At 36.5% G+C, this 10680-nt stretch overlaps 1 non-coding gene across 1 annotated transcript; it reads left to right on the forward strand.

Moving 5' to 3' along the window:
- Positions 1-479: 479 nt before the first annotated feature.
- On the forward strand, positions 480-586 carry LOC124085178 (U6 spliceosomal RNA). Its single transcript, XR_006849365.1, has one exon. It is a non-coding gene; the product is annotated as a U6 spliceosomal RNA (small nuclear RNA).
- The last annotated feature ends 10094 nt before the right edge of the window (positions 587-10680 follow it).

A 10680-nucleotide genomic window follows, 5' to 3' on the forward strand; every position in this document is an offset into this window, starting at 1 on the left:
CTTAGAGAAAATAACTGAAGGCACCGAGGGCACATAGTTCTCAACAAATGGCCCAATCAGAACTTCCTACCACACAGCCTAGCGGTTTACATCCCCCACCCAAATATAGTTTTCAGTCTGTTTTTTATTACTTCTGTCTTAAAAAGAAAAAAAAAACTCAACCTTTGTGAAAGACAACAATCAAAATTAATCTAAAGGAAAACTTTATCTTCTACAAAAGAAACTCTAAGGAACAGAGCAGGTAGTCAAGAAGGAAAGTTTTCAAAATAACAATCAATTCAGAAGAGAAGGGAGGACATTGCATCCATGAAATAAAAATACGAAGCTGAAAAACAAAGAGCCATCAGAGAAAAAAATAGCCCTGAAAATTTAAAAATACAATAGCAAGATGAAGAATTCGACAGAAGGGTTGTAAAATAAAGTTGAGAAAATCTACCAGAAACTAGAACAAGAAAATAAGAATGAAAAACAACAATAAAGTGCTCGCTTCGGCAGCACATATACTAAAATTGGAATGATACAGAGAAGATTAGCATGGCCCCTGCGCAAGGATGATATGCAAATTCGTGAAGCACTCCATATTTTTGGAAAGCAGTATGGAGATTCCTTGGAAAGCTGGGAATGGAACCACCATTTGACCCAGCTATTCCTCTTCTTGGACTATTCCCCAAAGACCTTAAAAGAGCGTACTACAGGGATACAGCTACATGGATGTTCATAGCAACACAATTCACAATAGCTAGACTGTGGAACCAACCTAGATACCCTTCAATAGATGAATGGATAAAAAAAAATGTGGCATTTATACACAATGGAGTATTACTCAGCACTAAAAAATGACAAAATCATGGCATTTGCAGGGAAATGGATGGCATTAGAGCAGATTATGCTAAGTGAAGCTAGCCAATCCCTAAAAAACAAATGCCAAATGTCTTCTTTGATATAAGGAGGGCAACTAAGAACAGAGCAGGCAGGAAGAGCATGAGAAGAAGATTACCATTAAACAGGGACGAGAGGTGGGAGGGAAAGGGAGAGAGAAGGGAAACTGCATGGAAATGGAAGGAGACCCTCATTGTTATACAAAATTACATATAAGAGGAAGTGAGGGGAAAGGGAAAAAAACAAAGGAGAGAAATGAATTACAGTAGATGGGGTAGAGAGAGAAGATGGGAGGAGAGGGGAGGGGAGGGGGGATAGTAGAGGATAGGAAGGGCAGCAGAATTCAACAGACACTAGTAGGGCAGTATGTAAAAACGTGGATGTGTAACCGATGTGATTCTGCAATATGTATACGGGGTAAAAACGGGAGTTCATAACCCACTTGAATCAAATGTATGAAATATGATATGTCAAGAGCTTTGTAATGTTTTGAACAACTAATAATAAAAAAACAATAAAATTAGAAAGTTGCCTGAGGAGGGGTAGGGGTATCTGACATCTAAATATTAGTCATTCTAATCAGAGAAAACAGAATTTGCTGTCTTCTATAGCTTTAGGATGATTTTATGAAACATCCCAATTTTTGAGAGAGTAACTTATAAATTCATCACTTTTCTGTTGAGGAGAAACTCCAGACAAGCCAAAAAGATCATTCATATGACCTATGATTCCCCCCGACCCACATTTAGATTAATTATTCAACCCAAAGAGGCACTAACAAATTAGTTTTCCCTTTTCCAAGTCATGCAAAATTGTTTCAGTAATCTCAACACAATTCATATATATTTTCTCTACTATTTTTACCTACAGATTCCATCAAGTATTGTCTTCTATACTTGAGCATCCCTAGAACTCAATCCCTCCAGTCATAATCCTCCAGCCTCCTAGAAGGTAGAGGAAGGACTTTACCCGACTTCCATGACTGGGTCAGGGACCCAGAGTCCTAGCTACATCTTTTACACTTTTCCAGCCTATCACCTGTTCTCAGATTCATTGCTCCACCACTTTTAGACTTCTGACAACTTCAACCCTATAACTTTCTAATGTGCTGTGTTTGAACTAGACATTAGACATTTTAGATATTTGTGAACAAATGACAAATTTCTGTGAACAAGTGGCAAATCCCTCTGACCAATTAATTTCCAAGAGTTTTCCCAAAAAAGTTGCTATACAAAAATGCAAAAGGACTACAGTTATAAACACTTACAAAAAACAAACTTCTTTGTATGAAGAAAGGAAACTTACTTTTTTTCTCTGTTATGGAGTCTTCTGGTATAAAGCCTAGTTCAAGAGCAAATATATATCCAAGAAAGTCCATTACTCTCTTCTGCTTTGAAATTGTCATAGACCTCCAGATACTTGACACACTCTCCTACACAAGCCTGGGGTTTCAGTCTTCAAACTGAAAGGTGCCCAAGTAAGCCCACCAACTCTTCCCCTGTAGACAACTTCTGCAACCAGATCACATCTTTAGAATGCAAGATTCACTTTTAATAAGAGGTAAGTAGGAAGTAGCAGTAGCAGTATTTTAATCATTTATTTGGTTTTTAACAAGTAGTCATGATTTACAGGTATAGATTATTTTAGTTCTAATTTTACAATAATAGAGACATTTTAACTAGTCAATGAACACTGACACATGAACTCAAATTGAACACATGTGCCAATTAAAAATTCAATAGTCATTTGTAACAGCCTGACTATTTTTTATTATTTTGAACATGAAATTCAGGGAAACACAAAAAATCTTATAAAATTACCCAGGTTGTGGCATTCCTTGGTCTGAGGAAGACTTCTCCATTACATTGCATGTTTGCAAGGTGAGTAAGCATTGTTTTTCTTTTCAAGACAAAAACAAACAGCAAAGACAATTTTATTTACAGTCAGAAAGTCAAATACTGAATGGCACCAGAATCAATGTGCATATCTTGTCAACCCCATAGCTGAGACAGGCTTTTTGTGCAACTAAATCAAAATCGAGTGACTTTGTAACAAAGAGATGGATGTCTCAAATGCCAAGAGATAAGAGAAGCCTCAATAAAAAGAAACAGAAGCAAAAACAAACAAGCAAAAGGTCATAAAGATAAGATTTTGTATCTTTGATAGCAAGGTCAAAAGACAAGAACACCCCAATACACTGTATTAGATAATTTGCATTAGATGATTTGCTTAATAAAAAACAGAACTGACCTTGGGTAAGTAAGTGAGAGTAAATTCTCTAAGATGATAAGACTCACCCTGAGAGTTCAGAGCCAGAGTTCAAGGAGCCCATGATATTGCACATCTCAAACAATGCAGTGTTTTCTCCAGTCATTGAATAGGTTTCTATGATCTTTTTGAGACCCCCATGGTAACTCCTAGGAAGACTCAGACAAAGTTCTGCTTTAAAAAGTCAATTTTGCTTACAAAATTTTACAAGGGATTCATCTTATTTATTTATTCATTTGTTCTAATCAGTTATACATGATAGCAGAATGTTCTTTGATTCATTGTACACAAATGGAGCACAATTTTTCACTTCTCTGGTTGTACACAAAGTGGGGTCACACCATTTACGTAATGTACCTAAGGTAATGATGTCCATCTCATTCCACCATCTTTCCTAGCCCCATGCCTCCTCCCCACCTCTCCCTCGCCTTTGGCCCATCCAAAGTTCCTCCATCTTTTAGAAGAACTTAATTCTCAATAAAAGATATTATAAACATTCAAAAGGAAATATCCCAAAGTTTCATTAGTCAATTTATAATTCTCATTGGTGAAAAATAACAGCTACATTGTCATATTTGCAAGGGTCTTATGTATCTGTTTATGTCAGTATTTTAGTTAGAAGTTATCAATTAACAAGAAAGGGTTTAATGGTCTCATCTGTCCTAGAGACTAGAAGGAAATACTGTGTGTGTGTGTTCGTGTGTGTGTGTATGTGTGTGTATGTGTGTGTTCACAGTTTATCTTGAATGAGTTTTAATATGCTTAGAAAACAATGGCAGCAGGGTGAGATTTCTGTTTTTCTTCCTTATGCTTCTATGACCTAATTGCACTTTCTTCTTAAAGTATTTCATATGTAAAGTTCACATTATAACTCATACCATACAGAGCCTTACTTGAATGCTAAGTCTGTATTAGGGGTTATTCTAAACATTGGAAATACAGTGATTAAGAAGACATAACAATTGCCTGCCCTCACCTTTGACGAAGTCATACTTTACTCATTGCAACATACCTCAAAGCATCTTACTCAGCACTTCGACATGCTCATAGCATGTGCCAAAGAAATAAATGTTTGTTGAGTTGAATTGAATTTTTATTAGAAGTTGACTTATAAATTAAATAATGTAGCAATGTCATATGTAAATGGATATTTGGTACAATTATTATATCAACCAAATATGAGTTCGTTAAAACCCATTATCTATCCATCTTTTTTTCTCTCTCTCACACACATGCACACACAAACACTAAAGTTAATGTTAGTCAGAAGTAATTAGCCAAATTAATATTTAAATACTAAAACATTAGTATCTAGTGATACTGCTAGAAACTTAATATTTTTCAATCATTTTCATTTCTGAGTCATTAAAATTAAAATTTCTTCTATGTTTATCTATAGATACTTGAAGTCATCCTTTTAAATTAGAGATAAATTGTCCCATATGGCTTCCATATAGTACAGTTTAACAAGTCTTTTTTTTTTTTTTTTTTTTTTTGCATCCAAATCTGGCTCACAGTATTTTTTATTTTCTCTTTAACTAAAATGTATAGGTTTCTTCCTAAATCAGCCAAAATTTGTCAAGCATTGGCAAGAACTATCTTTCCAAAAAGTCTAGCATACCACCTGACATGGAGCAAAATCTAGCCAATGGCTATTACATTGCACCAAATCCTTTGCTTTGACTAGGAAGCTTGTGATCACACAACACAGCAACTGATTTCCTCTGAGGCTTTTTTTTTTCTTCAGAATTTGACTTCATAACAGTGACATCAGCAAGATGGTGAGTGGAAGATCCCACAAACAGCAATAATTGGACAGCTATCCACAAATGAAAATGGCCATAGAAGAACTCATATAAGAATCTGCAGTTACACAGTGGGAGAAATCCAAAAATAACCACACACAAATATAGGGAAAACAGTTTCATTTTGCTGCATTATCCTGTCCCCAGGCTAGCACTCCTCAGCACAGAGAGGCAGAATTCTCTGAAGACCACTGGGAACAAAAAAGAATGGTGGCTATCTGTACCTTCGGCCTTTTCTACTAAGGACCTCAAAAGCCTTTTCTACTGAGGACCTCAAAAACCCTTGCCACATGCAACTCCTGCAGCATCCACTGTAGAGTACCCCAAGTGTTTTCTGTCACAGACCCCAGCAGTGTGTTCCACGGAGGACCCCAATAGTTATCCCCATTGAGGAAACCAACAACAAGCACAAAGAAAGCAAATAACCACAGCCTCCTCTTGTCTCACACGCTGCAAGCCCAGCTCTTGAGCTGTGCATGCACAAACAACTGCCCCCAATTCTCATCACCAGGTCCCACCATCATCCTCACTTCTGCAAGTGGCCTCTGTAGCCACAAGTATGCCTACCTGCATACCAAACACTCCACTCCTTATGGCTATGCAATGTTTAATTAAAATCTATTTTGTCTATGTCTAATATAAACACTACTATCCCTGCTTTCTTTTGATTTCCATTTGCAGGAAATATCTTCTTCTATTCTAGGGAGTTTTATATTTCATATTTTACAACTTACTCTTTAATCTGTTTGTCCTTCTCCCATGTGTATTCTTAGTGGCTTTATCAAAAATTATTGGACCATGTATGCATGGGTTTATTTCTAGACTTTCTACTCTGTTGCATTAGTTTATGCATCTGTTTTTATGCCAATGTCACTTTGTTTTGAATCCTTTAACTTTGCAATATAACGCAAAAGTTTGTAGTCAGCAAATGTATTACCTCCAGTTTGTTCTTTAAAGATTGTTCCATTTGAGGTCTTTTGTGGATTCCATATATATGTTAGGATTATTTTCCAATCTCTGTTAAAAATTGTCATTAAAGGCAATTATCAAGAATACAAAAAAATAATTAATGCTGGCAAAGATGTGGGGGGAAAGGTACACTCATACTTCATTGGTAGGACTGCACATTACAACCACTCTGGAAAGCAGTATGGAGAATCCTTAAAAACTGGGAATGAAACCACCATGCGATCCAGCTATCTCACTCCTTGGGATTAACTTCTAATTACTGGTAATTTGTACAGTATTTTTTCATGTATGTTCATCAGGGATAGTGGCCTAAAATTCTGTTTTCTTGTAGTGTCCTTGTATGGCTTTCATATCAGGGTAATGCTAGTTTCATAAAATAAGTTTGGAAGTGTTCCCTCCTCTTCTATTTCTTAGAAGTTTGAGAAAGATTGATATTAATTCTTCTTTAAATGTTTGGTAGAGTTCAGGATTGGAAACATCATTTTCTGGGCTCTTTTTGATTACTGATTCAATCTTCTTGTTCCGATCTATTTACATTTTCTGTTTCTTCATTATTCAGCCTTGGTAGATTATAGGTTTTTAGTAATTTAGTCTTCTAGATTATCTAATTTGGGCATATAGTTGTTCATAATAGTCTCTTATAATTTTTTTTTATTTCTCTGGTTGATGAAATTAGTTCATTTACATTTCTAATAACTATTGAGAAGTGAAGATTTATATATGCCATTTTGTTATTGTTTTCCAGTTGTTCTGTTTCTTTTGTTCTATTTTCCCTCTCTTGCTACCTTCTTTTGTGATTTGATGAGTTTCTGTGGTAGTATCCTATTTCATTTTCTTTGTCTTTTGTATATCTAATACAAGTTTTTCCTTTGTAGTTACTATGAGGTTTACATAAAACATCATTTTACTAATCTGTTTTTAGCTGATAACAATCTCATATAGAAGCTCTACACTTTTGCTCCTTCCCCCATTTTGTTTTTGATGTTATCATTCACACATATTAATATAGTATTGTAACTATAGTTATTTTCAGATTTTTCTATTTTAACCTTTATGCAAAAGGTACACATAAATTGCACATCACCATTACAGTATTTGAATATTCTGAATTTGAACATGTATTCCCCTTTACCAGTGAGTTTTATACTCTCATATGTTTTCACATTATTAATTAGTAGCCTTTAATTTCAGTTGAAAGAATTCCCTCTAGCCTTTCTGGTAAGGTAAATCTAGTGGTGATAAAGTCTTTCAGGTGTTTTGTTTTGTTTTGGTCTGGAAAATCTTTATTGCTCCCTCTCTTCCCAAGGATAGCTTTGATGGGTAAACTACTTGGTTTCAGGTTTGGTTTTTGTTTGTTTGTTTCTCTCTCTCAGCACTCAAGATATATCATTCCATTTTCTCCTGGCCTGCAATGTTTCTGCTGAGAAGTCTACTGATAAACTTATTGAAGTTCCCTTGTATATAATGAGCTTCTTTTCTTTTGCTGATTTCAAATTTCTCTCTTTGATATTTGAGAGCTTAATTATAATATGTATTGGTAAGATATTCTTAGTTGAATGTTATCAAAGATCTTTGAGCTTTACTTTCAAACTTTAATGTATCTGGATATTCACATCTTTCCCCAGGTTTAAAGCTTTTAGCCATTAAATCTTTAAGTAAGCTTTCTGTCCTTTTCTCTCTTTCTACTCCATTTATCTTTTTAATTTTTTATTTATCTTTTATGTTTTGGCTTTGCAGTACTGGGGATTGAACCCAGGGCCTCATGTATGCTAGGCAAGTGCCTTACTCCTGAGTTATATCCCTTGCCCTACCCTTCTCTACTCCTTTTAGAATTTCTATAATGTGAATGTTAGATCTTTTAGATCTTTTCATCCCATAAATTCTGTAGGCTTTCTCATTCCTTTTCACTCTCTTTTTTTTTTTTCATTTTTTTCCTCTGACTGGTTAAAATTAAGTTTAGATACATGCACAGTTCAGAGTCCATACTATAATGAAAGAGAGAAAGAGAAAGAGAGAGAGGGGAGTCATATTCTTTAAATACAACAAGTTCAATTCAGGGAGCTAGTTTAAAGGGTGTTAGAAAGCTAATAACACAAAAATTGGAGTTTGAAGTAACTCCAGGAGGTAGCCACCACGCATAGAACTTTGAGGCTAAAGGGGGGGAAAGTATGCAAATATGGTACTTAGAAACTCAAAAGAAGTGCTGCTATGCAGCTGGAGTTCTGACCATCAAGTTGGTGCTCACAGATCATGCACAGCCCTCTATGCATAAGTAGGCCCTGCATAGCTGTCATTCAGCCTCTGAGAAGACATATCATCTATTGCTAAGAAACCTGAGGAGGGCACCAAAAGTTAGGCTCTCACAATTCTGAGGAAGGTGCTACTCTTGTGGTGCTTGGATGCCTGAATGGGCTCCTTGAACAATTGGTGCTCAGATCTCTGTTCATCTGATCCTTGGGCTTTTGTGAAGAGGAGGTTCAAAAGCCTGTGAATTGGAGCTCCTTGGTCTGTGGGTAGTTTCTAAGTATTCTGAAAAAGCACTACATATCTGGTGCTTAGGTTTTTGCAGCTGTTCCTTGACATACCAAAAACTATAAAGACTAGAATGGTCTACTGCCCTGTCTTCTCTTAAGGTCTTTAAGTGTTTGGATGAGGCCCATCTACACACTTAAAGTGGTTACTGCTACTTCAGGGATGCATATGAAATCTTGGAAAAGAATGAGTATACATTTTCCTTTTTTGCTGCCTTTCACTCTCCTGCCATCTCCTCCATTGGAGCCACAAGGGAGCCCTGAAAATGCAGTTTGAAGACAACCTGACATGACAGAGTTAAGGACAGCAAAATGGAATAAGTTTAAAATACAATAAATAAATAGCTAGTACAGTGCCAAGAAAATGTGTCACTGGAGGAAAAGATGAGAATTACTTCAAAATGTTGTCAAACAAATAAAGGTACTATAAAAGTACCTGGAACCAGGGATAAATTTTCAAATGAAGCTTCATCTGTCTTCAACTGAAGCTTATAGTTTATTTTTATGTTTATTCACACAATGTTGAATCTTACTATCTTAAGTTATTTAGAACTAAACTTGGCTAGGTCAGGCACTGAGTTGGCACCGCCCTCCCCCCAAAAAATGAGACACTTAGGACAGGTATATTTTGCTAAGGAAACAAGGAAAACAAAATCTTAGTCCTTGCCCATTTAATCAAGGCCTGCAATAGGATTACCTCAAGAGATTTGATTTGCATGATTTGTCCCATCACCCAGTGGGCTAAGCTAAATAGAAGAGACAAATTGGAGCCAATTTCACTAAGAACAACTGTGTCTTATGGTTTTCTGTTGCTAACCAGCCAGACATAGCTTATTTACTTTCCATCACGGACCCTGAATTTGTTATGGCTCTTCTCTTTTATTTAGGCTTTCACTGTCCCTCCTTTGATCTTTGTGATGATTAATTTTGTATGTCACTTTAGCTAGGCCATGGTACCCATTCATTTGCTGTGAAAGTATGTTTTAAATGTAATTTACACAATGGATTTTGATTTAAACAGATTATCCTCCCATAATATGGATGGGCCTCATCCAAACACTTACAGACCTTAAGAGAAGACAGACTGGTTTTCTAAAGGGATTCTGCCTCTAAACTAAAACATGGAAACCCTGGCTAACCTCCAGACTACCAAATAAATTTTGGATTTGCCAGCCCCCAAATTCCAAGAGCTAAGTCTTTAAAGTAAATCAACTCGAGGGAGGGAACAGAGAGAGAAATTGAATAGAGATAAAGATCAAAATATAGAGATATATAGATATTGATCTGCATATATAAAGCATCCTAACACATCCCACAAAAATCCCTCACTTCCCCCTGCCCTCCTTTCCAAATTAATTCAAATAATCTCCGGTTCCTGCCATTTGGGGCTTCCAATTATAATTTTGAACACAATTTTTGAGAAAGCCCATGCTAATTATATCATCAATCTCATCTATATACTCCCAACACTTTCAAGATCTCCAGCAGCCCTGGGCCAGCCTCCTCTCCCTTCAAGTGACTGGTAACAGAAAGTCATTTGTTATTAGCTCCTGGTTCTTTGTCACCATGCCTAGGTCCTTCACATTCTAACTGGAATCACTTATTAGATTGCTGACAGCCTCTTCCCTGGTGTACACTCCACAGTTGGAGCCCAGGAGATCTGCTTGAAAAGCAACAATGTTGTTGAAAGGAGGGGATTGGGTCTCACATTGAAACCAGGCAGAGTGAGGGTCTTTGCAACGAGTTTCTCCTGCTACCCCACCGTGTGATCCCAAGGCTTTAGGGATAAGCCTGTCATGGAGAAAGGAACTGTGGCTTTATATGTATATTTTAATGTAACTCAAAAAGTGAAAGATTAAATACTGCTCACATGATGAAGCACCCAGCTGCTAAATTATTTTTTACTTTTCCCTAGAAAGGAAAACAAGCCGTGGGTGTTTTCAGACTGATTACAAAGGTTTTGCTCTGGATTTTATTGAAGCAGATGCATTTGACTGCTTTTTTTCTGTGTGGCTAAAAGCCATGCTCACCCAAATCACTCATATCTTCCTGTCATTCTAATTGCTCCACAATTCACTTTGAGACACTCTTAACAGCTTTCCTTTCTATTTTGAAATATTGTGGAGAGTTAAGGCTGATGTTCAAGCATGCAGCCTTCCCTACAAATTCTCAGTGCCCAGACTGTGAAAGCTAAATATTTACTGAACCTCTTCTCTCCAAGGTCATCA

The sequence above is a fragment of the Marmota monax genome, unplaced genomic scaffold (assembly GCF_021218885.2).
Source record: "Marmota monax isolate L192 unplaced genomic scaffold, Marmota_monax_Labrador192_F-V1.1 WCK01_AAM20220418_F8-fsc00013, whole genome shotgun sequence".
In the NCBI taxonomy this organism is placed as follows: Eukaryota; Metazoa; Chordata; class Mammalia; order Rodentia; family Sciuridae; genus Marmota; species Marmota monax.